This window comes from Pezoporus flaviventris, unplaced genomic scaffold, assembly GCF_033815535.1.
Source record: "Pezoporus flaviventris isolate CSIRO_AGI_PZ_B2104156 unplaced genomic scaffold, CSIRO_AGI_Pfla_v1 ptg000007l, whole genome shotgun sequence".
Classification (NCBI taxonomy): Eukaryota; Metazoa; Chordata; class Aves; order Psittaciformes; family Psittacidae; genus Pezoporus; species Pezoporus flaviventris.
Genome location: NW_026892555.1, coordinates 88,421,963 through 88,442,641, shown reverse-complemented (window position 1 = coordinate 88,442,641; position 20,679 = coordinate 88,421,963).

Sequence of the window (20,679 nt, the reverse complement as noted above, 5' to 3'; positions counted from 1 at the left end):
TTCTGATGACACAGATTGCTCCTCAGACCATAGAGTCACCCAGCAAGGCTGGTTACTTTTTGTTTTGAAGCCAAGAGCAGCTGAAAGTTCAGGTGTGCATTTATCACAACAATGGAAAATAAATTGGCTTCTTTTCCTTTCTATGAAGTCATTACCAAACATATTGACTTGGAACCCCAGGGATTTGGAAGCAGCCAGATTCAGAACAGGAATAAAAATACTAGGGTTTTTCAGCAATAATAAAGTTAACTTGAAGCTACAAAGGGAGAAAGAGAGAGTGCCAAAAGCAGTCATTGCATCGAGACCAATGATTTTGCAATTGGACATAATACAGTAATGAAATTAACAAGCTTGGTAAATGTTTTAGACTCACTAAGAACCCTGAAAGTTGGTTGTACTTCTTAGTTTCAATAGGGAACCACTATAAATTCATGTTTTCTTCAGCAGAAAATGGTCTAAATTATGTGATAGTGCAGAAAGAAAACAGTCAAAATTACAGCTTTGATCTAGCTTTTTCCTACCCCAAACATTGTACTCTGAGACATCTTATAAAGCTCACTGTATGGATAAAGTATATTTTTGCTTCTGTTGACATCAGAGCTGCCATTAACTATGGACTGGCCCACGTTGCCAAAAGCTATAGCAAAGGGAATTTATGTCTCTATACCCATCTTTCCTAGAGCAGCAAGAAGCCAGGGATGGGATAAAAAACACAGCAGTGACCCTACAGACTATACAAGAGGATTGAAACACTAAGAGAGAGTCTCCTGCCACCAACAGAGAAAGCATGTAGGGTGAGGCAATGCAGAACAGTGGGAAAGACAGCCTCCCCTGCTAGCTTTACCACCAGCATCAGCTGCCCCAAATGACTGCCAAGGCAGAAGGTGAGTGTTGAATTCTGCCTCTGCTCATCCATCCCCAACTGCTCCCTGGCTGCTGGGCAGCGGTTGGCTTTCCAACTACATGTTGATAAGCTTTTCAGCTTCTGTAAGAAGGGAAAGATCATATTGCAGTAATGTAGACTTCTACAGCAATATCCTTTCTTGCTCAAAATATTCAACAGGAAGCTAGAAATGTTAAGCCATTCCCACCCAATATTCTTCTTAAAAGGACATCGCAGATCCAGTTGCTTTATGATGCTTCTGGTAATGCACCTCAATAAATAGCTATACAGTTATGTACCAAGCCCTATCCAAAATGTTCCATAATCAATTTTTTTACCTCATAAGAGATTCAAAATTCAATCGACTGGAAGCCTAGGCAGGAGAAAGCTATGTTTAAACATCTTCCCCTGCGTGCCTGCAGAGTATAATACTTTTTAAAAGCTCATTTGACATACAGAAAGACATTTCACTATCCATAAACACAGTAGCTGTGTGTATAAAAGAGTAGGTAAATTAAACTATCTGAATGAAAAAAGAGCTGAACAACAGGAGCAGAAATCAGCTGAATTGAAATGAGCAAAGTTGAAGCTCTCTGTATCAAATATAAGGAGTGAGGCAGGAAAAAAATCCCATTGAAATATTCATGTTCTGAAAACATACCTTAAGTAAATATAAAAATGCCAGGTTTTCACTTTGATCAGGTCATGACTTAATCCCTGGATAGGCGCATTCTGACCCAATAGTTCTCATTGTGGGATGAGGGCTTAAATGACCTATTTGGATCTTAGATAGAGCAGCTGCTCTAGGGAGACCCAGGCTCTCTGCAGCATCTGTCTTCCTTAATGAAAAGCAGCTTTCTATTTGTTTACCTGCAAAAGGCTGCAAGTGCCATTACAAGAGTCTTCAGGCCAATTTCAGTGTCATGTCCTGAGATATAAAATTTTCTTTGATTTTCTACTTTTGTTTCAATCATCAGTTTTCAACCTACTTTCATTTTCCTGTATTCCTTGCACCAAACATTAACAGTAGGAAACCTGAAACATCCCCAGTGTTACTAGAGTTGTGAAAAAGGGAGATACCCGGCTTACTGAATTATTTCCAAATACTACTGTTGTGCTCTATGCATCTCTAGTATAAAGGGGAAGAAAGTGAAACCTAATCATTAAAAGAAAACCTGTTTGGACTGTTTGAAGTGTGAAGGTCTTGCATTTTGTAATTAGAAATTACACTTCCTTACATGCTTCTTAATCTGATGCAGGTTATTCTTTTTCTTTTCCTCTTGCTTTTAATTTGACATGCCAGTCAAAGTTAACGTTAGGAAAAACAGCAAATATAAACCTTGTAATTTATATGCATTCATGTTGTACACCATAATAGCTCTCATCTTGGCAAAAGTTAGCAGATTGTTCTCTGCTCTCAGGAGGAAATAGCATTCATTTTAGGTTTTAATGGAGCTTTAGGGTTATAGTAACTGAAATTAAACTAAATCATCATGAATTATTTCTGAATCCTATGTTATGTGTTCTCTTTTTCCCTTTGTTGGTTTATGACTGTGTGAGTTTCAGACACTGGCAACTGGAAACTTGTGCGCTAAATAACACATGCCCACTGTTTGGAGGGAAACAACAACAGTTCAGATTGTGTCTGCAGTGACAGGAATCCAGTCCAAGCACCAATGGCACATGAGAACTCATGTCTATTATTGCCCAGGATGATATTATGGGCTAGAAGAACTATTTCATTACAGGAGCAACAGCTATAAGTGTGAATTCTTATGTACAGGTAATTCCACAAGAAAACAAATATATTGGCATTATGTCTCATAGGTAGACAAAAAACTGGATACAAGCATTGGGAGTATTGATTAACTGCTGTTATTTGGCCAAATGCAATGTAAAAATCCAAAATTATTTTAGAATAGCTTTTCTACAATTTAGAGTAAAACATCTCTCTATAGGAAATTTCAGGTCACATTTCTCCATTTAGATCCTGTTTAGATCCCATGTTTAGATCTGGAATGGGAATGAACAGACAGTCAAGCCTAATGGTATGACAGTACAAAAGTACATACACCAATATGAAAAGTTAGTTTTAAAACTTACATTTCTGTATTCTTAGGGGATATAGAAACTCTTATAAGCCATAGTCATGAAAACATAAACCATATTTTAATATTTTTCTCATGAGGTTGGTGTCCTTTCTAAAGTATCTTCCTGGCAGATTTGTGTGTACTTACCATTGTGCTCATGCATCTAAGAGGTGTACATATCGATAGTACTTTTTTATAAAGTTAGACAGACTTAGCTTGTCTAACATGATAGTAGATTAACTCTATAGCTTTAGGAAGAAGCACAGAACCTGATGATATGTTAGATGTTTTGGGAACTACATCTGATCCAGACAGTTCATAATTTCTGTATTATTTTCTTGCTACCTTTGTTCCAGGGCAAAATGTTACTGGACTTCATAGAATTATAGAATCATAGAATAGTTAGGGCTGAAAAGGACCTTAAGATCATCTAGTTCCAACCCCCCTGCCATGGGCAGGGACACCTCACACTAAACCATGCCACCCAAGGCTCTCTCCAGCCTGCCCTTGACCATTGCCAGGGATGGAGCATTCACAACCTCCCTGGGCAACCCATTCCAGTGCCTTACAGTAAAGAATTTCTTCTTTATATCCAACCTAAACTTCCCCTGTTCAAGTTTTAACCTGTTACCCCTTGTCCTATCACCACAGTCCCTAATGAAGAGTCCCTCCCCAGCATCTTTATAGCCCCCCTTCAGATACTGGAAGGCTGCTATGAGGTCTTCACACAGCCTTCTCTTCTGCAGGCTGAACAGCTCCAGCTTCCTCAGCCTGTCTTCATATGGGAGGTGCTCCAGTCCCCTGATCATCCTCGTGGCCCTTCTCTGGACTTGTTCCAACAGTTCCATGTCCTTTTGATGTTGAGGACACCAGAACTGCACACAATACTCCAGGTGAGATCTCACAAGAGCAGAGTAGAGGGGCAGGATCACCTCCTTCGACCTGCTGGTCACGCTCCTTTTGATGCAGCCCAGGATACGGTTGGCTTTCTGGGCTGTGAGCGCACACTGAAGCCGGCTCATGTTCATTTTCTCATCAACCAACACCCCCAAGTCCTTCTCCACAGGGCTGCTCTGAATCTCTTCTCTGCCCAACCTGTAGCTGTGCCTGGGATTGCTCCGACCCAGGTGTAGGACCTTGCACTTGCCATTGTTAAACTTCATGAGGTTGGCATCAGCCCACCTCACAAGCGTGTCTAGGTCCCTCTGGATGGCATTCCTTCCCTCCAGGGTATCAACCGAATCACACAGCTTGGTGTCATCAGCAAACTTGCTGAGGACGCACTCAATCCCACTGTCCATGTCAGCAACCAAGATGTTGAACAGAACCGGTCCCAGCACTGATCCCTGAGGGACACCACTCATTACTGGTCTCCAGCCGGACATTGAGCCATTGACCACAATTCTTTGTGTGCGGCCATCCAGCCGGTTCTTTATCCACCGAGTGGTCCATCCATCAAATTGATGTCTCTCCAATTTAGAGACAAGGATGTCATGTTGGACAGCATTGAACGCTTTGCACAAGTCCAGGTAGATGACATCAACTGCTCTACCCCTGTCCATTAGTTCTGTAGCCCCATCATAGAAGGCCACCAAATTGGTCAGGCAGGATTTCCCCTTAGTGAAGCCATGCTGGCTGTCACCAAGTTCCTTGTTGTTTTTCATGTGCCTTAGAATGCTGTCCTGGGTTCAGCAGTAGCAGTCATTTTTCTCCTTCTTGGTAGCTGGTGCAGTGCAGTGTTTTGGCTTTCCAGGAGAATCTGCTCCAAGATTTTGCCAGGCACAGAGGTGAGACTGACTGGTCTGTAATTCCCCGGGTCATCCATTTTGCCCTTCTTGAAAATGGGGGTTATATTTCCCTTTTTCCAGTCGTTGGGAACTTCACCTGACTGCCATGATTTCTCAAATATGATGGACAGTGGCTTAGCAGCTTCATTCGCCAGCTTCATCAGGTCCCATGGACTTGTGCACATTCAGGTTCTTAAGATGGTCTCAAACCAGATCCTCTCCTACAGTGGACCTAGGGTCTTCATTCACACAGTCCCTGACTTCCCTGTGTCTGATTTCAACCACTGAAGTTCTTCTCTCTTTTGTGGCCCAATCAATCAGAAAGATTAAAATGTATTTTGGACTGTACTTGTTTAGAAATAATGAGAGGCTCAGACATTCTTTAGTTTTTGATGCTTAGGTAAGTGTGCGACAAAGCTATTAAAAGTCAGTGTAATTTCTTCCTTGTTAGTGGCTAAGCATCTATTTTCAAGTAGATCACGTATACTTGAAGGTTCAGGTTTTGCCACTTGTGGCTTGCAAGCATATTTTGTGAATGTATGTTCTTGGTTAAAAGTTATCCAGGGTGAATAAGAAAGAGGATAAATAGCTTCTATGTTATCTATATTTGACATGTTGTATTTGTTATATGTAATTAGCTATGGAAAAGCAGTCAAAGAACAAAATACATATAACTAGAAAGTTATTTATAGCTGTGGCTATTCAACTACTTGGCATTAACTACATATGTGATGAACCATTTATAGATAAGAAAGAACTGTTGGCTTCTTACCAGAAACAAGCTTTTCTGCACGCCATGTAGCATCTCACATGAAACAGACTCTTGCCAGAACAGCAGCATAGCTTCAGAAAAAGAAAATCCAGGCACTTTGGAAAGCCAGTGGGGAGGCATATGTGTCCATACTACATCCAGCATGGGGGCAACTGTAACTGCATAGACTAGAACCAGCTGAAAAAATGCAGTTTTAACAAACTGTATATAAATATGTGAATGTAACTTGACAAAAAGCGCTGCTACAATGGCAGTGACATTCCTAATTCTAGTTCACTCCTGATGCCCCGTACGTAGCTGTATTCTGCTATCTAATGACATGAATATGTTTTTACCTTGCAGGATGTTGTGCCTGAGGTTACTTACCAGGGTCTGTTGCTATGAGAAAGAATGATATTATTGGAAGGAAAGGTGCACTGCATAATTTATCAATCACTGGCATCTAACAAAAGCTAAAGATACAAAAAGAATCCCAAACAAACTACAGTCTATCTTTTGGCTTCTTTTTATGGTCTTGTTTTCTGAAAGAAACTAGCTTTATGTGATTCTAGACCTAAGAAGCGAAATCAAAATGAGGTATTGGGGGGGGGGGGGGGAAGAAAAAAAAAGAAAAAAAAAAAGAAGAAAAGCATATTCTGCATTTCTTCAGTGCTTACTTGCTTACAGACAAAATCTGGATGTTAATAGCTGTACATATAAGATGCTGGATAAAGGGAATATGGAAATTTGAGCGAGATCCTGAAATAAGGAGGCATATATAATGGAAATTGCTGTGCCATCTGTTTTTGGCTATGCCATCAACCACTCAAAATTGAGAGGCCAAATACATTCTTCTTGTCACTTTACACCCTTTGCACTACTTCTTTTCTCCTTTAAGCATGAACTCTTTTTACTTCCTTGTGCTTCAGTGTCATAACCATGGCTACCTCTTTTCTTTTTTCCTTGCACACTGACAAGGGCTTCTACTGCCTGTGATTCCTACTGGCTCTTTGTTTCTACACAGTATTTTCCAAGTCCACCCTTTTTCTTTCCTCCCAAGTTTAATCCATCCACAAAAGATTTAATTATCTAAACCAAGTATCTCAAATGATCCTCCCATAAGTCAAGACTGTAAAATGCAAGAATGGGCCCCATTATGTTTATTTTACACAGAGAGAGGAGAAAAGGAACCAGTATGATAGGAAAGATATAAAAAGGAAAAAAAAATTAAAACTAGCACTTGCAGTGATTTCAGCCCCAGTGGAAAACACACATTTATTGGGAAGAAATCTCAGCAGTAATGCTGGAAATCTAACATTTTCTAGTTCAATTACAACATTGGATCCTAGATATTGGTAAGAGGCTTGTTTCTCAGAACTTTGATACTGAATCAATATCAAGTTAACTTGTGATGCATTAAAAAAGTGAAGGAAATCTCCAAATGCTATTAATAGTTTCATAGCCTTCCCATATATTCTTCCAGACATACTTAGTTATTGTCTAAATTACTGTTTTATTGAAATAAAAACAAGCATGTTATGGGCTTACATACAGTTGCACTTTGAAAGACAGACTAGTGACTGCTAGGGAGTCTGACTGTGCATTTAACGTTCTTCTTTCACTGGGCACCATGACTACAGAGTGCGAAGGTTCACTTTACCTGTGGTCTACTTTTGAACAACAGGAATGATGGTGGTCCAAAAACCACAGCTGCATTTAGGGGCTGGCTCAGGTTCAGTGACATTTAAGGACCAAGTACTTAGTCAAGTCCCCAGATATGACAGGCAACCATTTCAGCAATGGTATTCATCTTCTCTAATTTCACACATCTGCAGTGGAGGTGCCTACATCCCATCAGTTGATGCAGGCTCCCTTTCTAGTCAACAGAGAAAAACAAGCACTTGCACACCACAATTTATCTGCTGTGGCTTTAATGAGGAAAAACAGTATGAAGAAGTGCCTGGTTTTCATCACAGATTTGCAAAGAAAGCCAAGCAGATGGAGACATGGGCATTGTTTACTTCTGCATTTAGCCAAACAACTCCCAGCCATAGCGCATAAACTGAGTAATACAGATAGTCTCTTCAGCTTTATGTCCTGGAGCTATTCTGTTCCCCTTGATCCTCCTAGAAGCTGTATATGATGACTTTAATACTTTCTTTTTTTTTTTTTTTCATCAGTCTCTTAATTACTGTTTCATTGGACTGAATTTCAATACTTCTTTCCCATTTAGGCAGCTAATATATCCAATTCATTTCCCTCCTCATGTCTTCTAACTGATGAGTCCTGTTTTCACAGAAAGACAAGCTCGCTATTAGTCTTTTGATGGTTAGGTGATTTAGAAAATCCCATCTCACATCTTTTCTTTAAAAAATTGACCTTTGTTTCCCTGTCTATTCGATTCTATTTCCTCTGTTAGGAGCCTGCAACACTATAAATTAGAGTTTACTGTGATGATGGAGAATTTTTTGGTTTATTTTTATGAGATGGATTATTCTCAGCTGGGACCTAGATGTTGACCTCATTGATTCCCCCCCCCCGGCCCCTTCCCCCCATAGGCCACTAATGCAGCACTGGAATGTATCAAATTTGACTGGACAAAAATCAAAGCCGCTGAACTTGCTTATATCCACTTTTGCGTGTAGTTGTTTTTAGGCTGAGAGTATCCGATGCACAAGACAAAGTTTCTTTAGATGCTGGTAGAACAAAAGGAATAAAGTATCAGAATTTTTTGCCAATTATATGATTAGAGGAAGGAATTTAATAATAAAAATACTGATCCAAGCAGAAATCTCTGATTTTTAAGGAAGGAAGAGCTATATAATCTTCATGTGGTTTAAACAAACACAAACAATTAGCCATTTTGCTCCTCTCCAAAGAACTAATAGATGACTACCATTCCCTTCTTTAGGGTTATTGATGCTGAAATTACATATTTAAAATCTAACCTATGTTTGCAAAAATTGCATTTCATTATGAAATAATCATTCATCTATGATGGTCATGAAAATTATTGAGGTTTTTCTTCTTTTCTCTTCCTTTCTTAATCCTTGGATTTTACCAATAGCCTGCATGCTAGTAATGCACATTAGCCAATCAATAGGCTGTTAAATGACAACAGTTCCAGGCAATTTAATTACTGTTGGTAAAATAAGAAATGAATTATTGCATGTCAGTAACTAATTTCAGCCCCTTTTCTTGGAACAAATCAACTTTTAATGCAATGGTTTATTCAGAAAAAACACACTATTGCTTCCTTGCAAATGTAAACTGCTGAGTCATTTTTTGGCAAAAACGTAAATGCTTCTTCAAAACCGTCTTCCCTTTCCTCATGGTGCTGGGCAAAGTTTATTTTAAAAGTATGTGACTGTTTCCACAACTAAATATATTAAAAAATAGAGTATGAATGTAGATAGAGAAAAAAAAGTGCAACACAGAATGGTCTTCCTTCTACTTTAGACATTCTGTATGTTTATATAATAAAAATATTAAAATGAATGACCTTTAACCATCAATTAAAAAATGCAATTCTGTAGTGAAATAAACTTACTTGCTGTAGCTGATGATATTACAACATGTTTTGCACAAGCTATAGCAATGGCATTTTCTTAGTTGTGCATTAGTTTTCTGAAGTATCAAAAAATCATTTGGTATGGATAATAGCAGCTAGCAGAACAATTTATAATCCTAGATTTTAACATTTCTATAAAATAGAAGGACATGAGCAGAACACATTATTATGTGCTGGTCCCAAAAGACATCAGCATCACTTACAATCTGTTCTGGCAGCCCCTTTTTAGAAAAATCTCATATTAATTTCATTATTTAATACCAGAAGGAAGCCACTCAGCAGCAGCCTAGTGGCTCTACCTCCCTGGTGCATGTTTCATCACATTTTTGGAGTGAGTTGGCTCCACCTCAACTGTATGACTAGAGGACACCTTTCTCAGAAATTTTATTTCACTGCTTTGTGACACAGAGAAGTAAATAATTGTTAATGCAAAAAGCTCTGAGAAGTTTTCATTTTTCTATGATCGCATACATGTGAACTGTTGAACAAATTACTAAAAGACTCTTGAATGAGTGCCTAGAAGCAATGGAAGAAAAATCACTGGAAATGTTGGTGGGTTTTTTTTTCATCCACAGCCCATTTTATTCCTTCTCACTGATGGGACTTTGTGCTTGACTGAGGGCTCCTCACCAAAAATAAAGATAGCACATATGAGTTTCAACAATCATTAGTCAATGCAAAGATTACCCAAATAAAAATTAAAATTACAAACGTTGGCATCACCAGGCACTTTTGCTTTTGCAAAATATTCCAGAAAAATACACTTGATTAAAAAGAAGTTGCACTGGTTTCTTGAAAATTTGAGAAAAGTTACATGATAATCAAAGTGCAGCAGTTCTTAAAGAATCCAGTCAGGTAGGTGAGTAAAAAAATACCCCCTCTAGATAAAAAGTTTAAAAACCGAGCCAGTCCAAATATCTTAAACAAAGCAGTTTTCACTTGAAAATCACTGCTTAAACTCATTTATAAACTCAAAGCTGTGAAAAAAATAAAGCAAACAAAAAAAGCCTCCGCCCCCATATATCTCAAGAAAAGTTAAGCTTTCACCTTTACAACTGTTTTTAATGATTTTCAGATATCACAGACCTCAACTGTGTCCAGAATGCTTACTGCATTCAGCTCTATGGGCTAAAACTCAGTGTATATTAGGGCATTCAAACCACGATTTCTGTTTCACCTCAATAGCTATACAGTGTTAGAAATGGGACAGCAAAGAACCCCCACTTTCATCCTCCCCATCACGCACTAATTCCTCACTGTGAAATTATATTAATCTTAATTATGAAATTGAATTTGACTCCCAAAAGGAACAAGCCAGATCTGAGCACTAGCACAGTTCATGAGATGAACAACCAGTTGAGTAAAAGCATCAGACAGATTTTCCTAACTAGTCAAGGATGAGATCCATGCCTCTTCTCTGTGTCTTCTACTGGAAAGACAATTCTTACAACTGAAAACTTATCAAACATGCCATCCTATGCCACTAGCCTCTGGGCTGACAGAAGTCCCAGAGTTACTGCAAACTTCAGAAATAGAAACACAGACTCATAAAATAGTTAGGGTTGGAAAGGACCAATACCAAGATGGAAATCAGTCTCTAGATCTTGCTCAGATGAAAACATTGGAGAGTATTCTGAGGTCAGACCTTTAATCCGCCTTTTCATTGCCCATATCTCAGACTCTAGGCTCTTCTTTTTCCTATTACCTGCCCCTCTCCATATTTTGTTACTGTAGCAACCATCTATTGCAGACTATCTATGAAGCACTGTCTTGTCATGCAAATCTGATGGACTATGAAATGGAAGAATGGCTGTGTTGTATGGTAAATCATGTCATACGCAAACTCAGGAAATCTGTCTGCTTTTGTACTGATTTTACTGTAGTCTTTGGTACTATACTGTCCTTTATTATTTTATTGACACTCTTTTAAATGAAAATTAATATAAATGAAGTGCACAAAAATAATTAAACGCATAGTGACCAGTAATTACTGTTCATATATGACACATACCAATATTAGCTTTACTGCTGGTAAAGTCTAAGCAAGCTTTCTGAAAATAAAAATTGTGAGGTGAGAGAATCACTATATTCAACTTGCTGATCCAAAGACTACCCAAAACAGTGATTTCCTATGGTAAAAATCATCATTTCTGTCTACAGAATTACTCTACTAATAAAAAAGCCTGCATTTCCTCTCTGTAGTTTCTTGATGGCTCATCCCATGATGTAACAATCCACTGGTTGTGGCTAGATATTAGGCAGTCAAGAATAATTCCTCTGGACAAGAGTTGCTAGATTTATGTTCATGCCTTTGTGGACATAAATAGCCCTGGTTTAGATGCACAATGAAACAAAATAAATTTTATATGTTAGGATTCATCAGTATTAATGAGAGGTGCATAATTAACAAGTCAGAAACATCAACTCTGTTGTACAAGTGCAGTGACTGTGTGATGCACACAGTTGCCCAATGCCTTCTAAGACTTATTGCACAAGGCTGTGCTGCAGAGTTCATGAACATTAGCCATAACTTGCTATGTTCATGTCCAAAATATTCACATAAACAGTATAACAGACAGAATCATCCTACCTGTTTGAGCAGACTACTTGAAAAACCTACAAAGTCCTGAAATTCAGCTTCAACCAGATCAATTCAGCTTCTCTACCCTAGGCTTAGATTAATCCCAGGTCGAGGCAACAGAATAGGTCATCTATTGCTTAAAGTCCATGCAGTTCATCAACTATACAAGTTCTTTTTCAGGTAATAGGATTCTCCACCATCACAATACAGAAATGTTAGTGTCATCATGGTCACTACCTAGCCAAAGGTACTGGTTTTGCTCTTTGTCAATGATACAGATCAATGTTGTCTATAAGTAAAAAAAGGAAAAAAAAAAAAAAAAGAAAAAGTTGATGGCAAACAATAATGGCATTTGCAAACTTGCTCCAATACAGTGAACTCCTGAAAGCTCACATATTCCTTCAGAAGCAGAAGAAATCCAACTCTCCTCCACCCTGTCTACATTTATGTCACATTTAATGCAATTATTCTGTACACAAACATTCCTTATTAATCCTCAACAACTCCAGGAGTTGGAGCCTCATTTATGATACATGCTTTGACAGAGATAGCCTTATTGCATTTATTTCCTCTCACAGCTTCAGAAAGACACCAAGAATGTGATACTTTCCTTTTATGGTCTGAAGATTTTCCCCCTTTAACAATTCCATAAAGGAGCAAGAGCTTCTTTAAGAATGTTTTGCTAATGATATGGATGATATCCTCCAATCCAGAAAGAAGAGTTCAGCCACCCTAGAGGACAGTTACATCCCTGTTTCTTAGGAATACACTTCCAGTTGCATAGCACGTTGTCTTGGGTTAGTAAGTCTATATATTTACATGGCAAATGATAACAGAAGCAATAACAAAGAAGGACAGCAGAAGTAACAACAGGAAAACTATGGCCAGACATACAGTTTGACCCACAATGTATTGTTTACTTGTTAAAAACTACTTAGTAGTAAACAAGAACAACCAAAGGCTGATCAGCAATCTAGAGAACAAAAGCAAGAAATGTGGCATGACCTACCCCAAAAGGGTATTTCAGAGAACCCCTTCTTACGGGCGCTGTCCACAGCCCTTCCTCTTCTCTCACAAAATGCCGCATAATAGAAAGGACAGGTGGTAGGATGCAGGATTTCACAGGTGCATTAGCAAGTATAATTACCATCCTAGAAAGCACCTTGCACCTAAAAGGCTGAAGAATTTCAGGAAGTACCTGATTATCACTGTTCTTTGAAAATCCAGCTAAGTACCCTCAAGCATATCTACATGCCCCTCTTCTAATGTCAGACCCTTCATCCTCTCTCTAGCTAGCAATAGTCATAAAGTATTATTATATCAGAATGCTTTGAATATCAGACTTTACAAAAAAAGTCTATCAGGCATTTTATAATGCAAATACATCTTTCAGGATTTGCAGAGTGAATGAATCCAGGAGTTATTGTCCATTCATCCTTTGACCTCTCATCTTCCAAAGCCTCTGGCACATCTATCATTTTCTTTATGTATTAGCTATTAAAGTAGCAGACTTGAGAACTGCTTTCCAAGGAAACTCACATTCAATCCCCCACTTGTAATAGAGATTTACAATTTAGTTATCTATTATGAATAATTAGTCTCCTAGAAATTGCTTTCGTAACATTTAATGTGACATGGGTTCTCTGCCCTGCTCTTATTCCATATTTCAACGTTTTATATTGTAGCTCCCTTTTGACAAACCCTATTAACCAGACCTTCCAGGCCTTACTGAAAATGTCAGGGTATAGAAAACAGATAAGAATTGTCATTCTACAGTGCCAGCAGAGTCCTGCTGACCTGAATCTGGCAGTGCTTTACTAAAGCTGTAACTCACAGGGCAAGAGAAGCAATAGCATCAATTGCTAGGGCAATGGAAAAGCTAACATGGAAAGATGTTTTACAGTTTGCTGTGTTCTGCAGTTAGCTGCTATGTTCCTTTTCTCTGAAAACGTAGTGAAACTACAATCTTCAAACAAGACAGTGTTGAACTGAGTAAGACTAAAGAAGCATCTGGGTTGCAATGCAATTACCAGTGCATTTCAAAAAGGACACAGAATTTCAGAACACATTTGATTGCAGAATCACTTGCTAAACCAGCAGTTTTATGAAGCATTATTTGGAAGTGCTTGTAGTTTTATCAATAACCAAATCAAACTAGGGAATCTGGATGCATTTAATGTATATAATCTTACTGCAATATTTTAAGGACTCAACACCTAAGGAAGGGATACAAGATTTCTCTGTGTGTGATTTGAAAATTTGCAGTCCTCTTCAGAAAGAAAAATGCATTTTCTACCTGCAGATGAAGAATCAGCATTTAGCATTATTACCACTTGGATCAGCCACTATGTGTTTTTCTGCTCACAGGACTGGATCTTGGAAACAGAGCTCCTGGAATACATTATTGCCCATTAGGAAGTCCCACACTAGGATCTTGAACAACAGTGGCCTTTTGTTTTGACTTTCTAAGTTTAGGAATTTCAAAAAGGCAGACAGCTAGTGTGCTAACTCACCACAGCTGTATCATAAACATGTTGCAGGAAGAGTCTGTTGTCTCTAAACAGACACTATAGCAGACAGGCAGATAGAACCCTCATGGTTCACAGATGTTGATTTATGTCTTACTCTCACTTCCATTCATTTCACTTCTCTAAGTGCAAGGTCCCACACCTTGGTGAGAGCAATCCCAGGCACAGCTACAGGTTGGGCAGAGAAGAGATTCAGAGCAGCCCAGCAGAGAAGGACTTGGTGTTGGTTGATGAGAAACATAACATGAGCTGGCTTCAGTGTGCGCTCGCAGCCCAGAAAGCCAACTGTATCCTGGGCTGCATCTAAAGCAGCGTGACCAGCAGGTTGAAGGAGGTGATCCTGTCCCTCTACTCTGCTCTTGTGAGACCTCACTTGGAGTACGGTGTACAGTTTTAGTGTCCTCAACACAAGAAGGACATGGAAATGTTGGAGCAAGTCCAGAGGAGGGCCACGAGGATGATCAGGGGACTGGAGTACCTCCTGTATGAAGACAGGCTGAGGAAGTTGGGGCTGTTCAGCCTGGAGAAGAGAAGGCTGCGTGCAGACCTCATAGCAGCCTTCCAGTATCTGAAGGGGGCCTATAGGGATGCTGGGGAGGGACTCTTCATTAGGAGCTGTAGTGATAGGACAAGGGGTAATGGGTTAAAACTTAAACAGGGAAAGTTTAGGTGGTGTATAAGGAGTAAGTTCTTTCCTATTAGGGTGGAGAGGCACTGGAATGGTTTGCCCAGGGAAGTTGTGAATGCTCCACCCCTGGCGGTGTTCAAGGCCAGGCTGGAGAGAGCCTTGGGTAGCATGGTTTAGTGGGAGGTGTCCCTGCCCATGGCTGGGGGGTTGGAACTTGATGATCTTAAGGTCCTTTCCAACCCTAACTATTGTATGATTCTATGATTCTAATATGCTTTGATAAACCATAGGTATCTAAGCTTCATCCTCAGGTACCCAAAATAGGCTTTAGGAACAAATGACAAATGATGCATACCATCACCATCATCTGCTTTGTCCGTGCTGGAAATCCAAGCTGGCTCTCACTTCTGAGAGGTCAGAAGACAGAAAGTATTTCTGGGAGGAACCTGCAGTCGCTAGCAACTTTGCCTTCTTCTCAGCAGCATGAATAGCAAGTCTGTAGCAGCAGGTCTTTTGCTTCAGCTTTGTACCCCAGCTCTGATTCCCATAGAAGGTGTTTGCCATCCGTGGCCTAGCAGGCAACTGTTGTTGCCACTGTTGAAATGGCTCCTTGCACTTAAGCTTCCATCACCTCATTTCTACCTGAAGTCCTCCTCTAAAGAAGCTGCCATTGAACAGAACTCATCAATTTTGGCCATATAATTTTCAGGATTTTAAAAGCCTGGACTTAAGCCTTAGTGACCTTTAGTTTCCCTGAGAAGCACAGCGTGTCTTGGGAAGCAGACCTAAAACAAGCAACAAGGCTTCCCCACCTACAATTTTTTCCTTGTTCATAACTACGTACATTAAGTCCATCTAATGAAGTCAAGAGCCTCACATTTAAATGTTATTCTGAATGAGCCATCTCTTTTTAAAGGCGCTTTAAAAGCAAAAAAAACCCAGCAATTGCCATAAAAGTTGTTGCTCACACCACTAAGACATATAACCTTGTGACCTGATGAGAGAGGCCAGGTGATCAAAGCCAAAAGTCCTTATTTATCCTAAAAGGTAATGTTGGCAGCTGCACTCACCGATAAGGCCTGCCACCTATTGCTTGTGTGATGGTAAATGATTATAGGCAGACAAATCTGCTGCTTTGTTTTAATCAGTTACTTAATCAGCTTGCTTGGAATGAACTGGTTTGGCTCAACAGACTGAGTGACAAAACATGTCAAAGCGGAGGGTGTAATAAAAATGTACTGATAAATCATCGAAAAGTGATAGCATCATTCTTTTTCTTTACCCTTTTGTTTCTATCAGAGCAAGTTAACTTCAGCTCCTTTCATTCATCTTTTGTTGTTATTGCTGGGAAATTTAGTATTTAGCTCAAGATGTTTCGCATGATGAATTATTAAAAATCTTTAACTGTTGGACAACCTTCTAGAGGTATAAGATTTCTTTTTAAAAAAAATTATCCCTTGTTTTGCTGTGAGGGGAGACAGCTAATGAAAAATGGTCCAGAATTATTGTGAAACAATTGTCTGTAGTGTAATCAAGTCTGCTTCTGCCCTCCAACTACTCCAAGATATAATGATACATGTATCATTAAGCAGCTGCTATGGATGCCTGAGGAAACTGGTAGAAATTTGTACCTATTGTTTTTCTTTCTCCACTTCAATCTGCTCTGTTACACTCCTTCCATCCACTTCCCACTGCACTTTTTAAATGCTACAGGCTTCGGGAAGAGTGGCTGGGGAAAGCTGTGGGGCTGAGGTGTTTTTTGACAGCTATGTGAATATAAGCCAGCAGTGTGCTCAGGTGGCTGAGGCGGCCAGCAGCAGCCTGGCCTGTATCAGAAATAGTGTGACCAGCAGGACCAGAGCAGTGATCATCCCCCTGTACTGGGCACTGGTGAGGCTGCACCTCAAATCTTGTGTTCAGTTCTGGGCCTCTAACTACAAGAGAGACATTGAGGTGCTGGAGCAGGTCCAGAGAAGGGCAACAAAGCTGGTGAAGGGTCTGGAGCACAACTCTTATGAGGAATGGCTGAGGAACTGGAGTTGTTTAGTCTAGAGAAAAGGTTGCTCAGAGGAGACCTTATGATTTCCTACAGCTACCTGAAAGGAGGTTGTAGCAAGGAGGGTATTGGGTTTTTATTCCAAGTAGCAAGTGATAGGACAAGAGGAAATGGCCTCGAGCTGTGCCAGGGGAAGTTTAGACTGGATATTAGGAAAAATCTCTTCACCGAAAGGGTTGTCAAGCATTGGAACAGGCTGCCCAGGGAGGTGGTTCCTCCTCACCATCCCTGGAGGTATTTAAAAGACATGTAGAAGTGGTGTTTAGGGACATGGGTTTAGTGGTGGACTTGGCAGTGCTAGATTAATGGTTGGACTCTATGATCTTGAAGGCCTTTTCCAACCTAACCAATTCTATGATTCTATATACTTTTGTTTGGATTCTGCCACTGGCTACACTGGTGTAACTCTTCACCTGAAGGCACATCTGTTGTTCGTGGGAAAGGATTTTGAGTCTCCTGGACTAAGTGGCTGCTTGACTATGGAATCTTTCAAGTAAGCTCTTTTAGGGTTGTGATTTTTAACACAGCAAATAGGGGGCAAGGGAGAGTGTGTGAGTAATGTTCAATTAGAAGAGCTTTGAAATTAAACAATTATTTGTTTAATGGTTTTTAAATGCTGTGTAACAATAAAGGCTGTAATTAGGTGTGTGGGGTTCTCCTCCCCTGTCCCCAGCACCCAGGTGTATGGTCTCTAGATCGAAATCCAGAGCAGCCTCTGAGAGCCAGTGAAGCTCTGAAATAATTTCAACTAAGGAGATTTCTCCTAGATTTCGACTCTTTGTAAGAGCAGATACGACAGTATGCCTCCTATCCCACACCCAGTGGCCAGACACCTGATCAAGAGACTCAGTGACTACAAGATTTGCTTTACTCTAAATCTGATACCTCTAGTTCAGGGATTGAAAGGTTTCAAAAAATTCCAGATCAAGGGATCTGGTTTTATGTTAACTGAAGAAAAATCTAGATCTCTCCACATCTAGAAAGACTAAGTAAATAAAAGGACAAGCATCCAGAAAATACAGGCAGATCTGCAGTAGCAAAAATCATTTTCCATAGACATTGCCTCAGGAAACTTCTGAAGGTTACTGCTTAAAGGGTTACCACATCCATCAGCCTACCTGGCTAAGTAGATTCCTTCCCCACTAGGACCTACTGTCCCAAGAGCTCAGGAAGAAAAGAATACGCTTATTCAGCTAATTTTTCTTAACATGGTGATGAAGATCGGACTGCATTATTGTAGCAGACTGAGAACAAGCCAGCTAGGAGGGCACTGATACTTGTGACCTTCTGCTTTTGCCTTCAGAGGGCATGGAGAAAAGCATGGGGAGACAGGAACAGCTGAGTCAGAAACTACTCAATGAGGTTCACCGCGAGATCTCAGAGCTCCTTGTCTCCTGTCACTGGCAATTCTGCTACTGAACAAAGAAGGAAGGCTGTACTTTTTATGTGTTCAAGGTATCAGAAAACCTTGTACTAGTCATGACACAAGAGAAGCCAGGTCTATTGTGATAGAAATGCTTGATTTCAGCTTTGAAAAATACCTGTTTGCCTACTAGATGTTAGCAAAAATATTTTCCAAAATATAATTAATTTTAAAAAACACAGCAATCTGTAAAACATCAATAGTGTGCAAGTCTTATGGTGCTCTTGTGGTTTTTTTTCATGAATTAGTAAAAGAAAAGGAAAAAAATTCCTCTTTTTAAAATTATTATTGATTTTGCTTGTCCATATCACTTCAACTTTGACCCATGAGATTTGTCTCTTCTGTAAGATCAATACAAAGCATTGGACCATATAGGATATAATTTTTCACATCCTTTAGATGACGTGCTATAGATTCATATTTTGGTCAGTACTTTCTCTTTAAAGCCAGGCAGTAATGAAAAAAAAAACAACAAAACCAACTCATAATAATAAACAAAAAACAAACACAAAACCATAATTGAGACTAGGAAATGAATTATAACTGCACTTCTTATTGGTTGGGGAGGGAAAGAAGACACTGTGATTCTCTGTTCTGTGTAAATTAGACAATTTACATCCTGTTGTAAAATTTCTGAGAGATAAGAAGAACCCCCTAACCCAGAAAGCACATCTCTTCAAGAAGGTCATCTACCATGCAGCTAAGGAAATCATGTAAGATTAAATGGTCACTTGTAAGTACAAAATAGGGGAAACAGAGGAATCAATAAGGTCTAACCTATCCCATCACAGGGATGATCTTCCAACAGCAAAGCATCACACAACACACCATATGCTACAGTCTATCCTTCACCCGGTCCCTGAACTTTGAAGAACTTCTTGATGCCAATTCCCTATCAAATTCCCAGAAAAGAGACCTTTACTGTCTCACCTTTACAATAAGCACAGTAAGAGTCACCTATTCATAGTTACAAGTCAGCCTCAGAGCCAAAGGTGGAAGAAACTAAAAAGCTGCTGATCCTTTCCTTTTGCCCATGTTGACCTTCTAGCCTGTTGAAGCCCCCAGGCAGCACAACTCTTCCGTTTGTGAATTCTGTACTTATTTTGAGAATTTGTTAGTAAACAACCCTAAAGTGATGACAGGAAGCTTTTAAACCTCTTGCCCCTCAAACAGAAACTAGTGAAAGAGCTCTCTTCCCAGACAAATTATTTTCCTCTCTTAAGAATGATTGTACCAGAATTTCAGTCCGATTTATAAAAGGAATCATAGTTGTTTGTTTGTTTGGGTTTTTTTTTTTGTTTTTTTTTTCACTTTCCAAATAATCAATGGAAGTTGTGGGAAGCATAACTTGGGACTGCATATTAATCTTGCATTCAGCCTTCCTTGCTAGTTTTCAACAGGACCTATTCATCTTGCTGAGTTTATGGTAGTGATTTGTTTCATCTATACACCCCATGCACCACTAAATATAAAATCAACTTCTGTTTAACAAAGTGGATAGCAGCATGAGGGCCCTTCTGATAGCGTGGGCCCTGGTAAGAGTGTTGCAAATAGTGAGAAGTTAGCCTGGGAAAGTGACTAGTTTATGACACAAGACACACTGGTGAGCAGATCAGTTTTGACAAGAAACCCTGTTGGTTTCTTCCCTGAGCAACTCCACAGGTACCCTGTGGACTTTCCCTGGTTTAAGGTATTTGTATAAAAGCATGGCGAAACAAGAGCCTAAGAGCAGCTGGACTGGGACAGATCATGGGTGCGTTTAGCCCAGGGTCCTGTGTCTGACAATGGCCAAAAGTGGATACTGAGAAACTTGCAGTAGGAAAAGCAGTATGTAAAGCAGTATACAAAGGGACTTTCTTCAAATGTTCTCCCAGCTTTTATCATTCTGCAGTCCCACAGGTTTCTGTGTCTGCCAGGATCATCACGCTTTTCATCTACAAACTTACCCAGTTCTTGAACCCATGCTAACATTAGCATTTGCAGCACCCTGCAACAGGCAGTTTCAGTGAATTGCTGTGCCTTTTGTGAAAAAACACTGTTTTTTTTCTGAACCAGATATTCTGGCTTTACCTGATACATTGTAAAATTGCCATGAGCTAGGCAGACCTGTATTTGACCCCTGCCTCTCCTCACTGCCCTCTTCATCCTGGGCTGAAGAACCCTGGCTTATCTCAGTGTTCCTTGGACAAAAGTGTCTTCATACACTTGTCACCATTCCCTAAGTCTTTTTAGATGCGAGAAAAGAAACACCAAAGGACAACCAACACATCATCTCTGCAGAAGACAGGGGGAATAAGGAGTCCGTGCTCCAGTGAGCTGAAGGAGGAGGAGAGTTTCGATGCCTCCGCCCAGGTTTCTGAGGAGACCATCTGCAAGAGCAG